At 37.6% G+C, this 25937-nt stretch overlaps 1 protein-coding gene across 1 annotated transcript in view; it reads right to left on the reverse strand.

Moving 5' to 3' along the window:
- Positions 1–24849, reverse strand: part of LOC5569443 (uncharacterized peptidase C1-like protein F26E4.3) — a 306047-nt gene extending 281198 nt beyond the window's left edge. Inside the window, exon 1 of the mRNA XM_021840968.1 lies at positions 24624–24849. The gene's annotated coding sequence lies outside the window, so the exon portion shown is untranslated. The remainder of the gene's footprint in view (positions 1–24623) is intronic.
- Between the last annotated feature and the right edge of the window lie 1088 nt (positions 24850–25937).

The following is a 25937-nucleotide window of genomic DNA, read 5'->3' on the forward strand; positions in this document are numbered from 1 at the left end:
ATGTCTGACACCATTTTGAAATCCAAGATGGCGTCCTCCGGTTTGGTAGAATCGTTGAAAACCCATTCAATATGGGTATTTTTGGAACAGACACGATGAGGGGATGACGGAAATCATAAATCATTCATAAATCATGTTCTCGATAAAAAAAAATGGAAAAAATATATGGGAACCAAACAAAGTTACGTTATATCGTGGTAAAAATAACGTTATATCGAGTTACGTTATGAAGAGGTTACGTTATATCGAGGAATGACTGTAATTACAATCCCTAGCTGATGCTAGGACATGACCAGGACAAGTATCGACTGTAGAAAGATGTATCAATCTTATCTAGCAGCTCTCGTCAAGCTTGAACATTCTGGGACTGTTTGGATAGCAGTCAAGAAGAAGGCATCTGTCATTGAATGGTACAGGTCGGATTCGATTATCCGGGATTCGATTACCCGAATTTTAGATTCGATTATCCAGAATTAGTTTTTTGATATTCTTATTTTTCAGTTTTTATGCATAAATTTGAGATAATTTATTATTGCAATATACAATATGAATAGTTTGACAGTTTTGGACGTAGGTAGGAATAAGGGGTTTGAAAAATATGTTTTTTTGTGTATGCTAGTCAAAAAAAATTCTTTTCCTAATGTTGCTAGAAATAATTTCTGGATACGCCACTGCAGCATACAAATATAATAACGGAAAAAGAATTGTTTTCCAAAACTATGCGTAAAAATAAACTGTTTGATCAAACGAAAAAACGATCAACTTATGGAACATACACTTCGTAGTTGCTACTCCGTGATCATTCAGGATAGTGATATTGCACAGAGAACCACTCAGGTGAACCTTGGGTTTTGGCTTTTTTCCATCTTCAATGTACAATCGCATCATCCTTGATATTTTTCGATTTATAACGGCGGCGGCCATGTCCTTATGTCCACAAGGGAGAGGAAGGAAGTTAATTAGTTAGCTGTTGTTACTAGAAAACCGGAGACTCTCCTGCATTTCCCACAGCTACCTTGGAGGTAGGAGTGTTTTGTTAGCGATGGATGAGGTATTCGACCGTATGGATACCACTGGGGTAAGCGGTTAAGTCGATATATTCAATTCTAGCGATAGATAGAACTGATGATGTTTGCGCCATAATGACGCAGAGAGATAGAGAAAGACAGCTATTAGAAATAGTGTTACAAATATATGAAAGGGACGGGCCTGGGATTGAACCCACGACCTTCTGCTTGCAAAGAAGAAGCGATAGCCATTAGACCACCAACCCCGTCTCAAACTATGCGTAAAAATAAACTGTTTGATGACAAAAAGTCTTAATGCACAAAAAGCAACATGGGACAATTATGCGTATAACGGCAGTGCACACCCGTCTGAAACACGAGGCAGCAAACGTTGGATTGGTGGTAAATGCGGCCAAGACAAAGTACATGGTAGCTGGTGGGGTCGAGCAGTGTTACGATAGACGGGAATACGTTCGTGGTGGTCGTTAAGCGTGAAATACGGAGGCACATCATTAGTGCAAGTCGAGCATACTATGGCCTCCACAAGAAGCTGCGGTCAAAAAAGATTCACAACCGTACCAAAATCTTCTTCTTCTTCTTGGCATTGACGTCCTCACTGGGACAGAGCCTGCTTCTCAGCTTAGTGTTTTTATTAGCACTTCCACAGTTATTAACTGAGAGCTTTCTTTGCCAAAGTTGCCATTTTCGCATTCGTATATCGTGTGGCAGATACGATGATACTCTATGCCCAGAGAAGTCAAGGAAATTTCCATTACAAAAAGATCCTGGGCCGACCGGGATTCGAACGCAGACACCTTCATCATGGCTTTGCTTTGTAGCCGCGGACTCTAACCGCTCGGCTAAAGAAGGCTAAAGAACCGTACCAAATGTACCATGTATAAAACGCTCATTAGGCCGGTAGTCCTCTACGGGCATGAAACGTGGACGATGCTCGAGGAGGACTTGCAAGCACTCGGAGTCTATGAACGTCGGGTGCTTAGGAGGATCTTTGGCGGTGTGCAGGAAAACGGTGTGTGGCGGCGAAGGATGAATCATGAGCTCGCCCAACTCTAAATACGGCGAACCCAGTATTCAGAAGGTGACCAAAACTGGAAGGATACGATAGGCAGGGCATGTTGCAAGAAAGCCGGACAGCAACCCTGCAAAGATGGTGTTCGCTTCGGATCCGGTTGGTACAAGAAGGCGTGGAGCGCAGCGAGCTAGGTGGGCGGATCAACTGCGTATCGATTTGGCGAGCGTGGGGCAGAACCGAGGATGGAGAGATGCAGCCACGAACCGGGTATTGTGGCGTGATATCGATGATTCAGTGTTATCTGATTAGATGTCAACTAAAAAAATAAATAAATGAAAAGCTGAAACCATCGATCAAACAGAAGGTCTCTTTAATTAATTAGTAATATGATGTATTTCAACCTGACCAATTCTAAATATATTATGTCAAACGACCTTATGCCTAACGGCCTCATACCAAACCGGGTACTATCGTTTGAGGGACCGGTCCGGGAAGACGAGGGTGGGTGGATTATTTAGCTGAATTTGCAAACAACAAACAAACAGACACTAAACAGGATGCCAAAACGGAGACCGAGAGTGAGCTACACGCGAAATTCGGGTGCCATCGGTGAATGGGGATCAATGAGGTCGTGTATCCACTTTGCCACAATTGAACGGTGTGAGAGAGGGAATAGCGAGAAGTACGATGGGGAGCAAAAAAGTCAAATCAAGATCAATGAAAACCAGAAACATTGGTCTCCTTCTTGGTGTACTTTTTTCTGATCCTGGTATAAAGATTGGTTAAGCGCAGGTAAACCGTCGTCGTTGTTGTCGTCATCATCGTTTGTCTAATTCGAAACGAGAAATTATATTTTTGTTCGCTGGTCGCGTTAGACGTGGGCGAGTCTAAGGTAGTTGTCTAGATTGATGGTTTGTTTTGCGAAATTGAGTGATTTGTTCAACGGAACCTGTTCGTATAATGTTTGAAGTTTATTTTTTTATAATAAAACTTCCATGCCTGTTCAACATAACTTAGAAAAAAGTTTGTTGATGGAGAAACGCAAGCTAATTGGACGATAGGTAGAAGCTAGGTCAAGATTTTTGCCCGGTTTCAAAAATGATGCGACCAATTGCAAATATATCATTTCATTTTTCCAAGAATTGCCGACTTAATGAACAATTCTAAAAATCCGAAAAAGATAAATTGATTACTACAGATACGCTATTATGATACTCAGCTTAAGAACTTCTACAAATCAACTACTCATTAAAATTTCCAATAACCTCCATTTGAACTACTATCAATCAAATTTACCTGCAAAAGTTCTTCAAGTAAACCTTCACATCACGGTTTGATTGTCGGCCTAATGCCACTTTATCGTCATCACATTCCAGGAATTGTTTAAAATACCATAAACGATAATTGCCCACCATATTTACTCCCGTATTGTCAGCAGATGCACTTGAAACGGAGAGCTTCGTGGAGCACCCAGCACGCGTCCAGCTCTCAGCTGATTTACGTCCTCCGATAGCGACTCAGCTGATAAATCACACTTCCCCGCAGATCTTTCCCCACATCCACGCCTTCGCCTTACCCCGTTTATTGGTCGTTTGTCATACAGACAAATAGGCAGATAGCCATCCGAGGACCACTACGGTTATGGCAGATTTTATTCAAATACGTGCACCACACAGTTCTGCTCACAATTTGAAGCTTGTTGTTGATGCCCGAGTAAAAGAAACATTTCTGCGGAATTCTAAACTAGGGTATACTATAAAAGATGAGACATTACAAGGACTTCTGAATAGTACATCGAAATATGGTATGCAAAGATTGATGCGACTTAGTTGTTTGTGCTCGAGAAACAATTTTCTTTTGCACGGGTTTTACCCCCAGTGCAGTGCGTCTCGAGAAATTTCTCGCACTTTATTTTCGACAACCCTCTGCACGCGCACTTTATCTTATCAGGGGGGAGGTGAGCTTGTTTTGATGTTTTAGTCGGTATCTTCCTCCGGGCGACGACGTTGCACATTTGCGCTTCGATTGTGCGTTGATGAGCAGGTAAACATTCGATTTCAGATCACACGTAGATGGGTAACAGGTGCCTAACCATGTCTGGAGCGCTCAGTATCAGTACTCTCGAGCAAAGTTACACAATATCTGAGAGTGCAATGTCTCGCAACAAATATGTACGGGGAAAACAAATCTATCGAGACGGGAATGTTTGTTTAGAACGAGCGTGAGGCTCCCTATGTCAATGAAATGTGTCGTGTCATCTTTACGCGTGTTTGTCGTTTCGGTAAACAGATGAGCGAGTTCACAAAGCACGTTGCAAAGAATCAAGCGAATTTGGGTCATTCTACAAGAACGGCCCGGAAAGATTGCAATGTGTACAATGCTCGCATAACCAGTGATCTCGCCCTAAAAGCCATGGGTAACCTTGTTGTTATCATTGTGTGTAGCTTATTGTTACCGAGCAAACGAATGGATTTACACGTCATTTAACAATGCTACGATGAAGAGAAGCTCCTCCTCAATCTCTCTGTGGTGCAGTGGCACGGGAAGTGGATAGGACAGGTAGGATATGTCCTACGCGGAAAAATACCTGGTAGGACAGTCAAAGGATTGTCCTACCCATGATTCAACACGAAGTGATATTGTTCCTACATAATTTCTTAAGCCAAATGTAGTTGTTCTTGGATTATTTGGTCGGGGTTCTGCTAAACCGCACCAAGTGCCATTTTTTCCCTAATTGACTTTTTTAAACCAGAGGACTCAAATAATCATTACCTTTCTACCATAAAAATATCAAGTAATTTGTTATCTTAGATCAAAAATTTTCTTTGGGTGGACAAGAAAAACTGTAATTTTGTTCAGCCAGAGCGAACCATAAACCAACGCACGTCGTCAGAGGAAATTCAACTTTCAGATATAAAGCTATATTTTTTCAACTTTCTTCTATATTTTTACAATTTATCCATTCCAAGCAACTCATAGAAATAGAGGCCAGTGAAATTGGGCAGCAATTGATTAATTAAAATTAAATATTGCTCCGGTGGCGTTGATCTATTTTCTTTCAAATATTATCCAGCCACACCGCACTAAGTACTGTTTATCTGAAAATCACATTTAGACATGAAGTAAAGGCATTTACATGCAATAAATACTTGCATTAGCTTGTTATATAATATGTTTATCGAATCACACAGAAGCCGTAATAAAAAAAAACGAATTAATTTAATCTGATACTGTGTGAACAACTCAGGTAGACTTGGTGCGCTTTAGTTGTTCAGAAAATGGCATTATCGCCATCAAACCCCGTCAGAAAAACTGCACATTGCTTGATTCAAGTTTATCACCAATCCTTCATGAAGTGAAGATGACCATGAGCATTCCTAGAAGTATTTAATGACATATAACTGGAATATGCTTGGAGAACTATCCAGAGATTCCTGTAAAAAAATCGTTCGAACAATTCGTGGAACAACCCAACACTAGTTAAGCAATTCGTACAGAATTCCACTCAGTTACAGCACACTCAGTAGAAGTTCTTGGCTGAATCGACGTAAACATTTCTACAAGATATTCGTTGACCAGTTTTTAGAAAATGATCAGATCATATTTCCTATGATTCATAAAAACAAAGTATATTTTGGAGAATTTTTGAAAGAGTTCTTGTCGGAAACATTAAAAATGCTAGCAGAGTTGTTTCCAAAATTCCGACGAAATATTTAAATAAGTTTCTATAGGGGGAGATCCCCCAGTGCCGGACAAAGCCGAAACATTGAGAAATCATGGTCCAATCAAGATGGTGTATTAGTAGAAAAGAAAGCTATTATGTAGACTAATGATTGCGTAGAATAACACATCCTTGAAATATGCATGCCTTTTTAAAAAAGTAGAAAAGTTTGAAAATCTTTAAGAAATTGACGTATCCACTTAAGTTTGAGCCAATTTAGTAAATATTTTGAATATGAAAAAATACTTCGGATCCCGCAAGCATGATCGAACATAATCCTAATTTGATAGTATGAATGTATTTTGTACCTTAATTGAACTTAATATGGACAAATTACAATTTTGGTTAAGCACCTCCTGTCCCTCAGTTTCGGACAGCTTGATTTGTTATATGATATCTTTGTAATTATTGCATCAGTGTCTCAGAATACTTTCATTTTTCATGGGTTCCGTCGATCATGGTATCAAATATGCAATAAAATTAAGAATAATGAACATTCAGAACAACATCGTAAAATGTGCTATTTTTCATCATATATGAAAGAGGTTTTTGATAGGCATCTTGCAAACTAAGAAAAACTCAAATTATTCTTGTAAATGTAGCAAATGCATTGAATTGATAATTATAAACTATTCCTATAGTGTACACATTCGATGATGTTCAAATTTACAGAATTCGAGGCATTTCCAGATCTTGTCCGGTATTGGGTGCCACCTTTCGAGATCGATCAATTTGGTACTAAAACTCATCATCAAAATGCAATATCAAAATTCTTATTTATATTTTCAAATTTATTTTTGTACACTATAAAAATGATAATATTTATCATAAATGGGTAACACGAGCCCATAAAATCAATATTTTCCGAATTATGAATTTAGTGGCTTAAGTGTCCGGTACTGGGGGATCTCCCCCTACGTTGATCCATTTAACAAGAATTTTCAACTTCTTGAGTAACTTTACAATTAGTCCGCAAGTTTCTTGCTTCGATAATATCCAGATGGGACCACAGCTATGAATCGAAAATCAAATTTAATTGATATCAGTTTTCAACATATCTTCTCACGATCTTTCAGTTGTACTAATGATACGACTTTCTCTATTGTATTAGGCAAAAATGCGCAAACACGCAAAAGGCAAAAAAGAGTAAAAAGGACATTTTGTTTCCTTAATGCTACAACTAGATAACTCGAAATTTCAATTTTTAGAGTTCAATTTGTCGACATATAAATCTTAAATTAATTAACTCATTACGCGTGGTAAAGATGGACAAATTATGGGTGAAATTATGAAAAAAAAATCCACGTGCTCGGCTGGGATTTGAACCCAGGACTCTTGTATGCTAGACGAGCGCTTTACCAACTAAGCTACCGAGCCACTTGGTGACCCAATAACTGAGTTGGTTACAAGTTTGGAATTCAAATCCCTACAGATCACGCGGACCCCTTTCATAACCAATATCTATCCATCTCATGTTCCTACACACGCGGAACGAGCGAGAGCGACTTATTTATTTTTTTTCATAATTTGACCCATAATTTGTCCATATTTACGACGAGTAATGAGTTAATTAATTTCATAACCATGCGGATTGGATTACCGCTCAATATAAGTGTCAATTTATTTTAGAGTGTTACTGCCTCTCTGTAGTAGCCATGTCGGCACTTGAGTGAGAACGACACGTTGATAGCCTTCCCACATCTTTACTCTTCCACAATACAGTTGTTGTGGAAGCGATGTAGGTACGATAGACAAACAGTTTCAACACTAAATAAATCGCACTCGCTCGTTCCGCGTGTGTAGGAACATGAGATGGATAGATATTGGTTATGAAAGGGGTCCGCGTGGTCTGTAGGGATTTGAATTCTAAACTTGTAACCAACTCAGTTATTGGGTCACCAAGTGGCTCGGTAGCTTAGTTGGTAAAGCGCTCGTCTAGCATACAAAAGTCCTGGGTTCAAATCCCAGCCGAGCAAGTGGATTTTTTTTTCATAATTTCACCCATAATTTGTCCATCTTTACCACGCGTAATGAGTTAATTAATTTAATAACCATGCGGATTGGAATACCGAACAGCTCAATATAAGTGTCAATTTATATAAATCTTGATTAAATCTGACAGATATTCACAGATCATAAGCGTGTGATTCAAAGTAAACAAGTCAAAGATTACTTTTCAATCATATTCTCTGTGAATAACCTGTGAAACGGTCAAACGTTCAATGTGTAAAGTTCGAAATTTTGATTTTCGAGTGATCTAGTTGTAGCATAAAGGGGACGATTTTATTAATGCATATTTTTTACACATGGGACTAACTTGCGAATCACGACGAGTGCTTCATGAAGCCCAAGCAGGACAGTTCGGTTTTGCGTCGTCCGATAGATTTTGCTCACGGTTTCGCGCGTGTTTTCGTCGCCGGAGATTTTTTTTCCCTGTTTTGGAGCATCTTGCTGGGTATGTATTTGCGAAGGCCCAAGCAAGACGGTTTGTTTTCGGGACGCCAAGAAGTTTTGCTGTCAGTGTCAGTTTTTTGTTCAGTCGAGAATGGATTACCAACTGGTGAGTTCGTTTTATGCTTATGATAACACATTTTTTCTTGAAAGCGTAACTATTATGTAATATTAAAACAAACTTTGTATGGTTCGTCACTATAAGTGTCGGCATTATGCTTTTTTCATATAAAATTTCAAAATACATATATTTTTCTCTTTTTGACATTATCAAAAATTATCTTTTGAATTGTTCGACATTGTGAATGTTGACTATTTTCTAAAACTTCTACCATATCGAGACAATATGCACAGTAATACTCATGTGTAATTCTCAAACAAACTATGTATGGTTCGTCACTATAAGTGTCGGCATTATTCCTGTTTCATATAATTTAAAATATATACATGCAACTTTCAGTTTTCGTCATTAATAAAAACGTCTTTTGAATTGTTCGACATTATAGATGTTGACGTATTTTTTAAAGCTTCTACCAAAAACTTCTCGAGACAAAAATACAAAACTTGCTTTAAATATAAGTCGTATATTTCCCCCTTGTCCATGGATCGCATCACCGACCAGAGATGACTCCCAGATCTTTTCCTCCCTCACTAATAAACACCCTTCCCGTGGTGATTGTGGAGATGCAGAGGTATTCTCGGTCTCTAGAAGCAACAATCATTACACCCTAACATTCCTTCCCCATCCCAACTGACTGTAAGGACTTGGCCGGCGCCATTATTGATCAATAATATTAGATCTGCTAAAATTGCACTTCGAGAGTAAGCGGAAAATCCCATCCCTTATTCATTTGGATCGTAGTGCAATTCTTACCAGTTCTGGTCAATCACGGAGTAGCAACCATTGACATGTACAGTCAGTCTATGCTATGCTATGCTATGCTGACTGACTTGCGAATCACGACAGTCCAGAAATTATTAGTTTCTTCCTAAGGGGTGCGGTCTCCAACATTTTGGTCAATCAATTTGAACACAAATTTTTCTACTAGTGCTAACTGTTGTTTGTTTGCTTGTCTCTTAGGAAACCATTTTCAAGATGTACACTTAAAAAACTTCACACAAAGCTTCTGCAGTTTGATGCAGGCATTAATTCAATAAATTAGCTAGAATCAGATAGTTTCTGACTGTATGTTAGTTAAAAATATATTTTTCAAAAATTCTGACAAATGTACGCATTAATAAGACCAATTGAACGTTTTTTCAACACTTGATAGTTTTGTGTCATATAAAATGTGTAGCAGATTTTAGCGCAACGAAGTAACGGTCGCACACTCCTAGGCATACTCTGATCATTTCGAAGAAAATTTTAGCTTGACAGCAGCCTAGCTGCTTGTTGATATCTAGTTCGCAGTCCCCAGGTCCAGGTTTTTTACACCCCCCCTAACTTCTCGTAGAATTTCGTCAAAAATACTGCTAACCCCCCCCCTCCCTTGGAAAATACGTAGCATATCAAGCACCTCCCCATCCCCTCTTTTATATTTTAATTTTATTTGTTTTCCTTAGTGACTGGATCGAAACAAAAAATTGGAATTCAGAAGTTCAATACAAAGTTTGATATTAATTACTGACTGAATTGTAAGGATAATCTAATCTAACAGTTTGATATCCATTAGCGCTCAAAAGTAAATTGGAAAACAGTTTTAAATAAACATTTTCCTTTTAAGTTACATAATTTTGGTTTCCAGTTTCATATTGACTAAATTACCTACAGTTAAACCTCCACGAGTCGATGCTCCATTACTCGATATCGACTCATGGAACCATACTAAAAATCAAATTTCATGGTTACTATGATGGTCCCCTCAAACAGCTTCCCATAGCATTGCTGTTCTATGACTCAATATTTCCATGAGTCGATGGTCCCTTCAATATCGACTCATGGAGGGTTGACTGTATATTACTTTTGCTGTTGTTGCCACAAAAAAAAAACAAGTTTACTATAGAAAATGTGAAAAAGAATGTTTGATCAGATTGATGAAGCTCGTGACTGTCGAGTTAGGGTGCAATATATTTTATAATGTATTGAACAGAAATTTCGTTAGAGGATTGATTTTTTTAATTGTTTGTTGTTATGAAATAGATTTCAAAGAAAATGATCAACAAAATATATTAATTTGAAATAAATCATCGTCATTATTATCCAAATTCAAATGCATTTAGCAATCAGTTGCCAGATGCATAAAAAATTACACTTGAAATATTTGCAATGTTTAGAAAATTTTAGTGATTATATACAAATTATGCATCTCTATTAATATTTCAGTTGAACTTTATCATACTGAAACTATCTTACACAACCTGTAATGAAACATTTGAATAATAAAAGTTCTTCAAATTACCGAGTTATTAAGAAAATTGAATGATAGGGTATTTTTGAAAACACTTGAAGCTGTTGTCCTCATTAATATTCAGACTATTCCATCAAGAGCATTGATATATCAAAACAAATCGATGAGTTGATTGGGTGGAGATCTCCTGCAACATTAAATGCATAATTCACGGAATAAACATTTTGTTTCAATGTTATATTTGCCAAAAAGAGCATATTTTATTATCTTGAAGAAATAAAGCCCCAACAGAAAATATGAATAAAACTAAAACGGCTGACTTTATGTCTTGTTAGCAAATGGCAAAACAATATACTCTAAGTAGTTAAAGCATTGACTTTTAATTTATTTATTAAACTTTTATGTTGTTTATATATAAATTTATTAATATAGATACGAATATAATATAATATTCACATAATTATTTAAAGCTTCCAAATATCTGTTTGATTGCAAGAAAGTCTAAAATTTCATAGATATTTTCTCAATTTTGTCATTTGCATGTTTTGAAGCTGAATCATCATTTCATAACCTAATTTTAGAAGTCAAAAAAAAAAAAGAAGTTTGATACAAAATAAGTGTATGCCATTTTTTTCAGCGTCTCTCTTTTAACCGACTTGATTCAAAATGCTACGTCCACTAGCTAGGACCCCTCCCTCCCCCTCGTCACACTTCGTCACAAATTCGTGAAGCCCCCCTCCACACAAAAAAGCTACGTCATTTATGGACGACCCCTAAGGGAATTGTGGAACAATATCATTGGCTGTTAAGTTTCGCATTTTGTTCTAGTTTTTGTCAAATCTGTCTTGAACTGGTCCGAAAAAGGATACACATTTTGATCATATAATGAATCATTAAGAATTTCAGATGACGAAGTGGTTGAGTGGTAGAGTACGTGGCTCACAACCGGGAGGTTCTTGGCTCGAATCTCAATGTATGCTATTTTTAACTTTTTTTTATGTTATCGATCATAAACGGATGCGCGACTCAGCACCAAATCATGGTGTAATTTAATAAGACGAAAACATGCTGGAATCATGATATCATGAGTCATAATCTTGTTTTTGGATTCTGATTTCTACCCGTGCACAAGTAGTTCATAAGACAAGTTCAACTCACAAGATGTTTATCATGATGGTTTGGCTTACAAATTGATAAATACAGTTTCATAATATTGTCTATGATATATGAAACAAAATGCAAATGAAATATCTGTGATGATAACTTTCAGTTTATTTACCAATACGAAACCTGTGTTTTCGAACATTTTCATGGCCATTTTGATGTCTCCATATTGAATCGCCATGTTATACGGCTTTTACAATTTTTTATCTCCTTCAAGAAGTCGCCTAGTTATTTTGTGCTTCGAGTGGGAGTTTTGGGTTTGCTCTGAATAAGGTAAATTGCCTCTACACGAGCAGGTTTGATTTTCGTAAAGTCATTCAATTTATTACTATTTTCCCATTTTTCAGCCCATTTTGATTTTTCATAGACAATTTTGATCTTTTCAAAGGCCTTTCAAAATCGAAGGTGACGTTAGGAGATTGACTTTTTTTTCCTTCTGAGGTAATGTTACTGGAACAATGTTGGTTACATAGTCTGTAGGGAATTAAACACATTAGTTTTTTACTTTTCCAGTCGTTTCGGTACGTTTGGGACGCTTTTCAAGGGTTCAATCACCACGATTTTCTAGTCTAGTTTAACAAAGCCATCTTGACTAGAAAACCGTAGTGATTTAACCCTTGAAACGGACGGAAACGCCGGGAAAAATAATAAAAAAAACTTCAACTTTAATTTCTGAAAGCATATTTAGTCAACATTGGCTCAATTAGGTTTATGTAACTATTTCAGCCTCTAGTCCAGTTTGGCTTTAGTGAAACGATTTTATTTTTTGAGATTTTTTGATGCCCATGGCCTTTTGAATGCTGTTTCTGGCCTTTAGGGTTGGACATTTTGACCTTCTTTATGCCATTTAGTTTTATTTATAGAATTTCTTTGCCATTTTGGTGCTTCTGGGGTTGTTTGTTAAAATTCTACAGTAACCTTAGTAAGACTATTTTAGCAGGGCTGGTAGCAGGTCTCTTTATGAGACTTGGTCTCTGTTTTAATGCAAGTTTCTAAAATGTTCAAAAATTAGAAGGTGTCTCAAGTCTTTTTTACCAAAATTGTCTATTATCCTTTTATTTGAAGTGAATTCTGATTCGAAATACCTCACCAGGAATCACTCGGAAAAAATCCTAAAAGTTGTTCCTGGATTTCCTATAGTGATTTTTTCACCAATTCCAATATTCATAGTTTTGAGTAGTGTTTGATCCTTCGACCTTGACGCGGGTCATGAACTATCGCGCGTCAGTCCAGTATCCAAACTCCCAGTGTTTACTTGTGGAAGTGCAGAGGACTCATCGGCTTCCATAAATCAAGTATGTAGCACATCAACATTTCCCTCCCATCCCAAAATTGACCTGCATTCGTACGCAGCCGGCACCGTTACTGTTTATTATAATACTGAGAGCACCAGCACTTACACATTGAGGTTGCTACTGAGCCCGAGTAGTGTCTGTTGGTTCCCTGTGTAAGTACAGCTGTTCTTGTAATAACGGAGTAGCATCTGCGGGCGGTCAATCATGCTCATGCTCATGGAATACGATACCTGTGTTTTCGATTGTCACGCCTAGTGAATCGTGAATATCATGCATGAAACACCCGGAACGCGCAATGCATTATCAGAAAAACAATTTCATCAATTTAGGGCTTCAAAATATTGAACATTGCAGCCTACACGGATTCTCTAATCATGGCTTCCGTAAAAAAAATCGGTTCTCACAATCATGGCTGTAGTTTTACTCAACACCATCATCGAACCATAATAGTAGTTTTTGTAATTTCTCATCGTAATAGGCTGTTTTTCATCACGGCAATCTGTCATGAAACGGCCTACTGTGCAGGAACTGAAGGATGCAGTGCGGGAATAGTCATTACGCAACCAAAACCAGTGCTGCAATGATTCATTACGCAGCTGTTTTGAGTTGCGTAATGAATCATAACACAACAATTTTTCAGAAATTGTAAAACAATGGTGAATGCATTCCGATATAATTTGTGATACCATCAAGTGGTCTTCTACGAAATTGCAAATAATGTTGTACGAAACTCGTTGCAGAACTCGATTTTTACAGCACCCGTCGATAAATTTACGACTCGTGCTGTAAAAATCATCATTCTGCAACTTGTTCCGTAAACTACTATTGCCAAGGGAGGGTAAACCGAGACATAGTCACCGTCCAGCCTACTGCTGGAACTCGATGATTGCCGATCTGCGTGCAAGCTATTTTCGGGCTAGGAGAAGGATGCAGAGAGCCCGCAACGACGCTGAAAGATCAGATTGAAGACCAGCGTACAAGGCGGCAAAACCGCTCTCAACAGGGAAATCAGGCTCAGCAAGAGAGCCTGTCTGAAGGAGCTCTGTCGCAACGCCTGCAAACCGGAAGACATCCTCCAACCGGAATTGCTCAGTGTTTGGATTTTGATCAGAATGAGCCGATCGAACCATATTCGAAGAGTGTAACAGTTCGTGGCACATCGTATTCGGAGAGCCCATTCTTTCGTTTGGTACGTGGCATAAGAGCGATCAAGAGCAGAAACTCTCACAGACTGCAACAGTATCGAGCCATTCGGGTGATTTATATTTTGCATAAAATTGGTGATAACTTTTATATTTTCTGACAATGCAGCCTTTAACAACCTAATTATTATCTATTGGATCATCGAACACCTTTTTGGTTGCAAACATAGCATGGAAAATGGAAAATATTCACCTCTATTTCGTGATCAGAATGAGAGTGGGTCAGTGAATGTTACAATTGTTGACACACAATGATTGGCGCCAAACAGTGGGTGGTGGTGGGTCTGTCTTGTTTTCGTTCATGGTTCGTTATCTTCCACGAACGATAAGTGTCATGTTTTATGAATGCAGGCGGATAAATGGGGTGAAATTATGGCTCGTGTGTCAATTATCGTTAAATTTTCCAAAGCCGGGAATTGCTGGACCGACCCCGGAACTTAACCGACCAACATCGCGTCGGATTAGGCTATGTCCTTCCGCCGGGGACTTGCTGAGTAGCTCGCGAAACAGCACCGGCAAATTGTCTTCGGGGCGCCTGTGAACCGGAACGCATAACCGACATCGGCATCAGCCCAGAAAGCATCGGTTCTGGGGGAAATCTTCGTCGGAGTAGGATAGATCCACCATCGGGGACTATTCTGAGTAGTCCGTAGCGAGTCACCGGCTTAAGCCGTCGGGACACCAGTGAACCGGAAGCCATCCTCTAACCGGAATTGCTGGACCGACCTCGGCATCCAACTGGTCCAACCTGGAGCGCTCAAGAATCAGTGGAGCCAGCCCCAAGCGCGCCGAAGCAGTGCAACGAAGCGTAGCAATCACAGAAGCGGCAGTAGAAATATGGCCCTGGCGCCAGCCTCAAATGAAGTATGAAGAGAGCAAGGGAAGCACAGGACCACAAGATGAGTCACACGCAGGAAGCGAAGCAAAAAGCAGTGCTGATTAGCACACTAGTCTCCCCCATGTAGTAATGCCAAGAGGCAGTACTGGGGGGAATGGCTCGTGGGCGATGGTGGATTTAGTCGGTAGTGGAAGTTCCGAGTCCGAAACTCTGGCGCACGATGGACGAATTCGATTTAACTAGCCTACATATCGAACGTGATCGCTGGGTAAGTTCGTAAATAGCAAGGTGGTAAAACTAAAAAAATAACACACCCATACACACAGACATGTGCTCAGTTAACCGAGCTATATCGATTGGTATATAAACGACTTGGCCCTCCGGACCTCGGATCAAAATCAGTTTTCAAGCGATCTTCATACCCTTCTTGATGGAAATTCAGGATTTACAATCATTCAAGTACGGTAAATTTGAGGTGAAATCATTTCTAAGAGTTTTTAACTGAATAGAAACCAGATATGATAAGTAAATTTATAATAAATAGACAAGAATTCATGTTGGGTAGAATAAATAATAAGGCAAAGAGAACAAAATACTATGAACAAGAAAAAAACTCAAACTCTATAAGGCCGCTCATTATCTGACCAAAAACCGGATGAGCGAAATTAAGTAGAATTAGAAACATTTTTTCTTCGCTTCCTACGTTTATTGACATCTCCGTTTGTAAGAAAAGTTGGCTCCAAAATGAAAGCTTCTACTTAAAATAACGTTAATATAGAGAAACTTCCAATACCAACCTCCTTGAAAAAACGGAAAATCCGGTAGCCATCAGTTGATGAACAGGCGCAAATCATGAGCTCTGGATGCAAAACCGCCACCTCCTTACCGGCAAAGTTCAATCCTGACGTCTAAATAATCGTCATCATCATCATTAACCTCAGGAAAATAGTCTCAACCCAACAATCCAACGGTAGGAACCCCCTGCTGCGATTCACCACGCCCCCGACACCTCATCCATTCCTCCGGCGAATTTGCTTACATCACGCATAATTATAACTATTAGCAACACTTCATCCCAGCATCATCTTACCTACTTGTGCCAGAGACCGTATAATATCGGCAACCGTAATCCGGATTTCAGTCTTAATTCACGTGCGACGGCAAGTCACATGCTTTGGCCACCACCACCACCCTCGACTCATAAAATCGTGAAAATGATGACGGTGTCTTTTAAAACGCAAACGACGCACAGTGGATCAGATTTAAATAAAATCTTAGCAAATATTACGCATTCCTAACATTTTCGATCAAGACAAACTTTAAACATGACCCTATTATCTATTGTCACTGTTGTATTCATAGAACAAAGTTTAATAAAAAAAAAAAATGACAAAAACAAGTGATTTTTTTATGCATTCCAGGCTTTTAACTTTTTCAAAATAACGTAGGCTTGCATCCAGAAAAGCTGAATCTAGATAGAAATGAGATATCAACCAGAAAAAAAATACTTATGCCGAAAACTAACTTTGCACAAGTTTTGGTGAAGATAAAAAGGTTGAGTTTTAAAGCAAGTTTTTCGGACATGTGCACCTATTTAGAGTCCAAACATAATGAAAAACATTTTTCTTTGGAAATTTCCGTGGGTATACTCAACTATCTGATAAAGTAGATGAATGTTCTACTTTGTTTTTCAACTAAATACATGTTTGAAAATAGGGGTTTTGCCAGCTTTTTTGGCAAATTGGACCCCTGTGCGATGACGCGGAGGAAATGGGCTTGCGAATGGCAATTATCACGGTTGTTTTCTTCGATCAGCATCGGCCATTTAATAACAATCATCATCAACAGCATAGCTTCTGTTCCCACACCTCCACACTATAGTCAGACGACCATAAACAATCGTACCGCGGTCATAATCCGGGCTGTTTACCCACAAATTAGCCTATTAGTGCGAATTTCATTATCACACCTTGCTCCGACTTGACCGGCTTGGTGTTGGACGGATAAGTTTGCTTGAGAAAAGTGCACTTAAGTGTGGATAGTTGAGACGTTATATTTAGAGCACGACTCCAGTAGTCGAGAGAAATGTCCGATCAATTTCTATTTCCGCTCGTACTGGAAGCTTTCTTTTGCGATACCTGTTAAATAGACGGACGAGTTTCAATAGGTGTCATTGGTAGCTGATTATCTCTTTGATTGATTATGACCTGTGCATATCTGGTTTTGGCTTCATGATACACAGAATGCTACACGCAACCTGTGTCTGCTAAATGACATAAAATTGATCAGATTTTATATTTTCATGTCCCTAACGTGACGTACGATAGTTGATCTTAAACAGTTAGTGTTAATCCAACAAAAACACTAGTTTTCAATCAGTGCTCTTCAGTAGGTTCAAGTCTTTTACTCCTTAGATAACGGTTTCTTCTTCTTTCTGGCATTACGTCCTCACTGGAACAGAGCCATTACGAAAAGATCCTGGCCCGACCGGGAATCGAACCCAGTCACCTTCAGCATGGCTTTGCTTTGTAGCCGCGGACTCTAACCACTCGGCTAAGGAAGGCCCTTTAATAACGGTTTAAAACATTTATTTCTATTTTAGTTATAATCACTAAGTTCTTATAGAAGATGGACATTTCAACAATTTCAAAAATAATTATGCCTATATACTATATGCTTCACAGCTAAAAATATGTTGTAAATTTCAGTTTAATTTCATGCAAATATTTGGAGCAAAAAAAATTAAATGTCAACGAAAAATCGCTTATTCTTCAATTGAATACACTTTACATTAACACGATCATGTTACATTCAAGCATCTTAAGTTGAAAATTAAACGTGATGCAGTAATAATTGATAAATTAGTTTTACTTTTACTATCGTCTTCTGTTTATGTAATCGAAATTCTTTCAGGTTCTCTACGGATGATTCCTGAAATACCTACAATGGTTTCTCAAATAACCTCTCCAACAATTAAGTACTTGATGGATAAACTATTTTTGAAATAATAAAAAACGTGTTTAGGTGGAATTTGACTCCTGATAAAATTTAGAGAATCTTTCACACATCGCTCTCTGCAACAATCATGATTTACAGCACATCATGAGAACCAGTTCATCGTATACTGCTACAGCTCTGATTAGATCGGGGGATAGAAATGCATGGTAAAACCCCTTTAGACAAGCTCCAAACCTGGGGGACACTATTGATATCGGATGTTCGGGGATCGTTTATCGTGCCAGTAAAATAAAACACCTACACTCAATGGTAAACATGAGGGAAACAATACTTTTATCATCGCTCTCTCTTTGGGGCTCTTATTTATCAATTTGTTACAACTTGCGATACATAGCCGATCATGAAGATGGGATGTTTTTCTTTGCTTCCTTCGATCGTGCTTCAAATGAAAATAGATTCTGCAATGTCTGCTCTTGTATGCTAAACGTGTGCTTTACCGAGCCACTTGGTGACACAATAACACATAAGGTGGCAAATTATGGTATCACCAAGTGACTCGGTAGCTTATTTGGTAAAGCACTCGTCTAGCATAAAAAGGTCGTGGGTTCGATTCCCACCTGGGCACGTGATTTTTTTCTTAGTTTCACTCATGATTTATGCATATTCACCACGCATAATGAGATAATTAATTTTAAAACCATGTGGATTTGATTACCGAACAACTCTATATGTGTCAATATATTCTCCAGGCATTCATTCTGGAATACCAACTAGGATTCCTCCATGAACACCGTTAGGATTACCTGCAATAATTCCTCCATGAATTTCTTTAATAATCCCTACATGAGATGCTCCGAGTATTTTTCTTGCAATATCTCTACGCATTCTGTAAACTTTTATTTGGAAAGCTCCATAAGAGATTGCTCGAGAAAGTTCCAATAGATATTCCTGCATGATTTACTCCAGATATTTATCTAAGATTAACTTCAGGACACAGATAGCCGTAATGATAAACGCGTAGCTTTCTATTAAGACCAAGTTGAGAGTGAGAATGATTGCAGTTAATCCTGATGCAAAATGGTGTAGGCTGCAGAGAAAAAAATTAAAGACCTTAACGTGGCTATTCAACAGGTTCTTCAAGAATTTCATCACACATGTCTCAAGGGAAAACATCAAGAAACCTTCTAGTGATTTGTCCAGAGGTTTCATTCGGAATACTTTCAGAGACTCATACAGGGATCTCTCTAGCAATTCTACCAGAAATTCATTCAGCGATTTTTCAAAGAATGCTTAGAGGATTTTCTCCACACGGATAAACATTTTATTCCCAGATCATGATTTTCAAGTCATGAAACTCATGAGGACCACAAATCATGGTTCCTCATATGCGTAACATCCAGAGTAACAACACTAAACGGGGTGCATTTCTTCAGTTGATTCGTTTCGATTAGAGGGTCTTGTCCCGGGAATCCCGGAAAATCCCGGAATCTAAAAAATCCCGAATCCCGGGATATTTTCGAAAATCCCAGCATTTCCCGAAATGGCTTCCTAAACTAGAAAATGCTGTTGTATTATTTTTAAATAATAACGCAAAACAAGTGGCATATTTTATTGGTAACTGATGATGCAAGAATTTAATTTAATTATTGCATTTAGTTTACTCAATAAGAGTTTTTATTGAGATTTAAGGACACTTGACTAATTAAACTTTTGTTTCTCTGGTATGTTAGTTATGTAATTTTCAACAAACTATAACAGGTGTTCCTACGGTTTGTTCGATTTGTTAACATTCGATTTGGTGGTTGATTTTTTTTAATTCTTCCCGTAATAGTTTTAATTTTTCCGGTATACCTTACACTTTTCCTGGTCTAACGTGGCTGATATGCCAATAATTTTGAAGCATGAAGATTCCATATGCTACAACATTGTCAATAAGTGGCATAACCATAACAGTAGGCTTTAAAAGATTTCTTTGTAAAATTTTAGAGCGATTGGTATCACCTATACCTATATCTTATGCAACACGATTGGTTTTCGTTTTGAATTAACTTTAATAAATGACAATTAACTTCGACTGCAGATAGATGAAATATTGATGACTAAAACCTAAGATATCATTGTTTTTTACTATAAAAATTCAACTTAACCTTAAAAAACAGTTTTGGTTATTATAAAATTATTATATAAAACTAAACATTGCTTCAAAACCCGCTTTGACTTTTCTATAGTCGTTTTGGAAGCATTTGATTTTTGTCCCGGGACCCCGGGAAAAATAAAATCCCAAATCCCGGGATTTTTTCGAGTCCGGGAAACAACACCCGCTAGTTTCGATCACCTTAATTTTAACACGTCAAAGTGGTAGCGTGGTATGATGCGGGACTCTCAATCAGAAGGTTCTAGGTTCGAATCTTGCTGTAGCTTTTTTTTTTATTTTTGTTTATGTTGTCGATTATAAACGGATGCGCGGCTCATGATTTTAGGCATGTGATTCATGATTCCGAGCAATCCACAACAAAAGCACAACGCGTGTGTTGCGTTACGGCAATATGACGTATGATATCATGAGTCCAAATCATGGTGTATTTTCATAAGCTGAAAACACTCTGCGAATCATGATATCATGAGCGATAATCTTGTTTTTGGATTCTGTTTTCTACCCGTGCAGGAAATCCTTTAGCACTCCAACGATACTACCTCCAGTATTTCCTTACTTTTTCTTTTTCCAAAGAATATACTAAGATTTCCTTCAGATTTTAATTTACCAATCTTTTAACCGAATTCTACAGGATATACTAAGAAAATCGATGGAACAGTCATCGGACTTAGTCATGGTGGACTCAGAACTTCCTTGAAAAATATCTAAAACATATTTGGGAGGAATTTTTTGATGGAATCTCTTAGGTAATTTCTATAATTGTTTTTGAAAATATCCAGGTTATATTTTTGAGACACCCGGAACAAAATTCTGGGAGGAATTTCCTTAGGAAAATTCTTGAAGGAATTCCATGGGAAATAATCACTTTATGAACTCAGGAGAATCTTCGGAAAAATCTATGAGTTTATACCTAGATTAGTATTTTATAAAGCAAGAGATTGCTTAAGAAAATTCCAATAGTCTTTCCTACAAGAATCACTCCAATTATTAATCTGTTATTAGTTCTAAGATTCAGAAAATCATTTGGAAATATTTCCAGATATTCATTCAATAATTACTTAAAGGGTTTCAACAATGATCTCTCTACGGATTCCTCAAGGGAATTTAATACAAATTTCTCCAAAGCTTCCTCTAAGATTGTTTACTGTAGCTCCTCCAAGAAATGTTCTAAACATTTGTTTAGTATATTATCCAGGAATTTCATCAGGTATTATCCAAGATTCACACCAGTTGTGGCCCTGAAATGTGTTAAAGGAATTCACACTTTAAGAATTCCTTCTTCCTCCATCCTCCTTCCTCCTTCCTCCTTCCTCCTTCCTCCTTCCTCCTTCCTCCTTCCTCCTTCCTCCTTCCTCCTTCCTCCTTCCTCCTTCCTCCTTCCTCCTTCCTCCTTCCTCCTTCCTCCTTCCTCCTTCCTTGTTATAGAAATATCTCTAAAATATCCAGAACTCATTCTGCGATTTTTCACGAATTATCCCGGTTCTGATGATGAGAAATGACTTGTGAAAAAATGTAATCGATTATTTCAGGAATTTTCCCAGGAAATCTGAAACGAATTTGTTCAGAGATTTCTCCAGCAAATTGTTCAAGTGTTCATCCAGAGTTTTCTCTAAAAACTTCCCCAAGTATTCAACTTGGACTTTTTTTGCAAGTAGGAATTGTTTTAGCATTAAAAAAAATCTTGATTAAATTTTGCGTAAATTATCTTACAGATAATTCTAACAAAAATTGTTCCTTGAAAGAATTATTCCTTCGGGAATTTCTTCGAGAATTCTGAATAGTAAATTTGGAAGGATTTGTTTTTCTATAATTTTATATTAAACCGTTGTTGATAATTTAACAAGAAATAATTCCAGGGTCATTGTAACAATTTCTTCAGAGATGCTTCCTCCCTTCAAATGCATTATAAAAAATATAAGCAGAGAAAAATCTTTGAATACTTCCTAAAGTTGTTGTAGGAAGAATCCTTGACGGAGAGTTTGTAGTAATCTATGAATTTTTGGAGATATTCTTAGAAATAAAAATCCAGCAGGAAACCTTAAACTAATTTGTGAAGGAATCTATGGAGGAATAACTGGAGGAATCCCTTGAAGAACCCTGAAATATTCTTAAGGGATTCATTGGGACAATTCAAACAGGAAATCCTAGGAAGAGTTCTGTGAAGAATTTAAAGGGATCGAAAGCTTAGACAAAATCAGGAAAATGATGCTTCTTCAAGATTTTTTTCTAAATCTTTAAAGAAATTAAAAGGGGATTTATTGCAAAAATTCTTGAATTCCTAATGGAATATTTGAAAAATTCCCTAAAGGAATATCTGGTGAAATTCTTGGAGAAAAACCTAGTGAAGTTCTTTGAGAAGTTCCTGAAAAATATACAAATCATTTACTCAAGGAAATACTGAGACAATTCTCTATCGTCACCTTGTAAAAATTTCTTTAATGATTTTTTATTTCAAGAATATGTAGAGATAGAATTGCTAGAAGCATCCGTGAACAAAATCCTCGAGAATCCCTGGGAAAATGTTATGGAAGAACCTTAGGAAAAGCAAAATTTGAATCTGTTATTGAAGACGACGATCTTAAACTCTTGATCCGTCTTAAAAACGTAAGAAGAAGAAAAGTTCAACGTACGCGTAATACTGCTATAAAATATTGGATGACGGGATATGAAAATGTAAATTAATAAACGTTTTTCTGAATTATGATGCACAAATTAAAAAAAAAATCTCACAATTCGATCACAATCTTTGCTGTAAGCTTTTTTAGAATTTTTCTTTAGTTTCCTAAGGAGCCTTCAAGCAGATTTCGGGATTTGGAGAGGTTTGAAGAACTTCATTTAGTTCAAGGTGGTGAATGAACCGGTCATCTAATGTGTACCCTTCTTTATTTGATTGTTGTTTCTTTCGAGTTCCACCGTCCTTGGCATATATTGGTATTTAGTGAGAGCCTTCCTTAGCCGAGTGGTCAGAGTCCGCGGCTGCAAAGCAATGCCATGCTGAAGATGTCTGGGTTCGTTTCCTGTCGGCCCAGTATCTTTTCGTAATGAAAATTACCTTGACTTCCCTTGGTATGATTAAGGGACAAAATATCAAAAGAGAAAAACGTCAAAAGACAAAACGTTGAGTCCCGAAACGTCGAGAAGACAAGACGTCGAATGAATTAAATTTTCTACAGCGGTTTGGGATTGTTTTCCAAATCTAGTTTTTCACATCGTGTTCGTTTGACACATAGGAAATTATTTATTCCTTCGAAAGATAATCATTTTTCTAAGAAAATTGCGTTTCTCTCCAATTCTTTCCTTTCGACGTTTTGTCATCCAACCCTGGTAACTATGGAATTGATCATTGAACACTTAGCTGATAAGCAGGCTCTATCCCAGTGAGGACGTAATGGCAAGAAGAAGAAGATTTAGCCAAGAATGACCAGATATCTCCTTCTTTTGATTGTTTATCGTTCTTTATAGTTCACCGCCCTATCACTGGCGACAATAATTGTATCTTTATGATCCGCGTTTCCCTGGGTCATTTGGTGAACTGGCATTTAGGGGGAAAGTAGCGTAACATGAAAAGAGTTTTCATACGAGCATTGTTTGAAAATTTTGAAATACCAAAATAAGAAGTCGGTTTCAGCCGATATTCCCCACGCACATTTAGACGCATTTTTGGTTGATTAACCTTCCAGTCGTCGCGCGGTTTGCCACCGTCAGAACCACCACGCTGTTGTTGTGAACTAAAAGCGAGGTTTTTTCAACAGTGTTGTACAAAATACAACAACGCGACGACTGAAATTGAAAGAAGATAATGCTTTAAATGTTTTGTATGTTTGTACACCTTATTAGATAAGATAGTACATGTATATTAGTGATAGTGTAATCAGCAGTCTTAATCTGAACTTAACTTATTTAATTACCTTACATAGGCCAATTGCTACTCGAGTCCAGAAATGCACATCACATTAAAACACATCGAGGGTTTTCCCGGTTTTTTATGTTTCTGTAAGCTTCGTAAGAAAGTCGTTTCAAGTTTGACTCAAGCTACTGAAATTCTAAACTAATAATTAGTAATCAATTCTGCAACTGAAAGCTGCCGGCACCAAAGTCAATAATAATACATCAACCCGAGAAACTCACAATCTGGCAGTCTATGTGTGGGATTTTCCACCTTGGGTCAAGTTTCGCCATCGCATGCAAAAACAAAAACCGGTGCACAGAACAAACAGTATAAACAAACCATGAACTGGAGTGTCGTTCGTAGCCGACTGTAGAGAACGGGTCGAATTATTTTGAACCAAACCAAACTATTTGAATTTCTTTTGAATGGTTATGGAGAAATAATTCTTTGCTTATGAATAACAATTTTAAAGTTGTACAAATTGATTTCTTTCATAGGCTCATGTGTCCTTAGGCAATATGGAGCTGAACGATGAATAAAATGTTTTGCTATACATACTAACTTGCGAATTAAGTATTTCTCCTCCTCAGTTTACAAGTTTACAACACCCTCCCAGCAAGGGTATGGCTTGTTGCGGCTCCTTCACTTCACTGTAGTCCACGAGCACAACACCCAAGGTCACTATTTTGGAAAACGCGCCCAATAAAGTTCAACAACACAAGAACGCTTCCCACACTCGTCTCGTCATCTGCACTATACGAAAACACAATGTTCAACCCTCGGCGTCGCGGAAAACACTAACCAATTTCGCTCTCTGCAAACTGTTGATATTTCATTATTGGAGGCGTCCGTCCGCAATGCCACAATTACCGGCAGCTCGGTACGACAACCTGTCCATTAGGGTGTGGCCCAGAAAAATAACATGTGTTTCTATTTCATCCAGCTATGCTTAATACTAAGGCTGAAACTTATTCACATTGCCAAAACAAAACCATCAAAAAGGTTTTATCAATAATTTTGAACTTTTTTCAGAACAAAACTATTGGTGCATGGAACTAAAGCTAGGCGCACTTTTCAAGTAAGAACGCAATTTCGTACGAAAAATCCTAATAAATTTACAACTTACAAAAATATCATATATTCGGTAGTTTTCGTAAAATGGTAGTCATTTAACGAAAACTAACGAAAAGCATGGTATTTTTGTAAAAGTTTCAAATTTATTAGGATTTTTTGTATGAAACGGAATGCAAATTTTACCAATCAGTAAAGTATTTATGATAAAATATGGCCCAATAAAGTTCAAAATTTTAGTTATGTTGAGTAAAATTATGAAAAATTAGGAGAAAATTACTTCCGATCAAAACTAGTTTAATTTCAGGTAAATTAAGTGCTCGGCAAACTGTTCATTCACTCAATTTTGAAGAGAATGATGCTTACGTAAATATCTTTGTAGGTCATATTTTATAATTTAAAAGCATTTTCAAATCGGTTGCACCACGTCCAACCCTTTTTTTTGTCTACTTGAAGGTTTCATTTATTTGAAGCTTTTAGTTTATGTGGAAATATTATTGGTTGAGTTTTGGAAGCATTAGGCGAAATCTTCTATTTTTGCAAGTTTGAAGAAAAAATATCCAAACTTTTTTGCAATCTACTATAGATGACACGCAGGCCTCGACCTTTGAGGGAGAGGCCTGTGTGATCCGCAAACAAAGATTTTTGACATCCATGAAAATAGTGTACACTTCTATATCTTATTATTTCTAGCTCAAACTTCGATGTACCACATTGTAAGTGATTTGAAATCAATAGAGCAAACGAACTTTTGATTTTAAGAACATTCAAAAAATAAGCCGCACCCTACTGCCCATCCACCCAC

Source organism: Aedes aegypti, chromosome 2, assembly GCF_002204515.2.
Source record: "Aedes aegypti strain LVP_AGWG chromosome 2, AaegL5.0 Primary Assembly, whole genome shotgun sequence".
NCBI classification, from domain to species: Eukaryota; Metazoa; Arthropoda; class Insecta; order Diptera; family Culicidae; genus Aedes; species Aedes aegypti.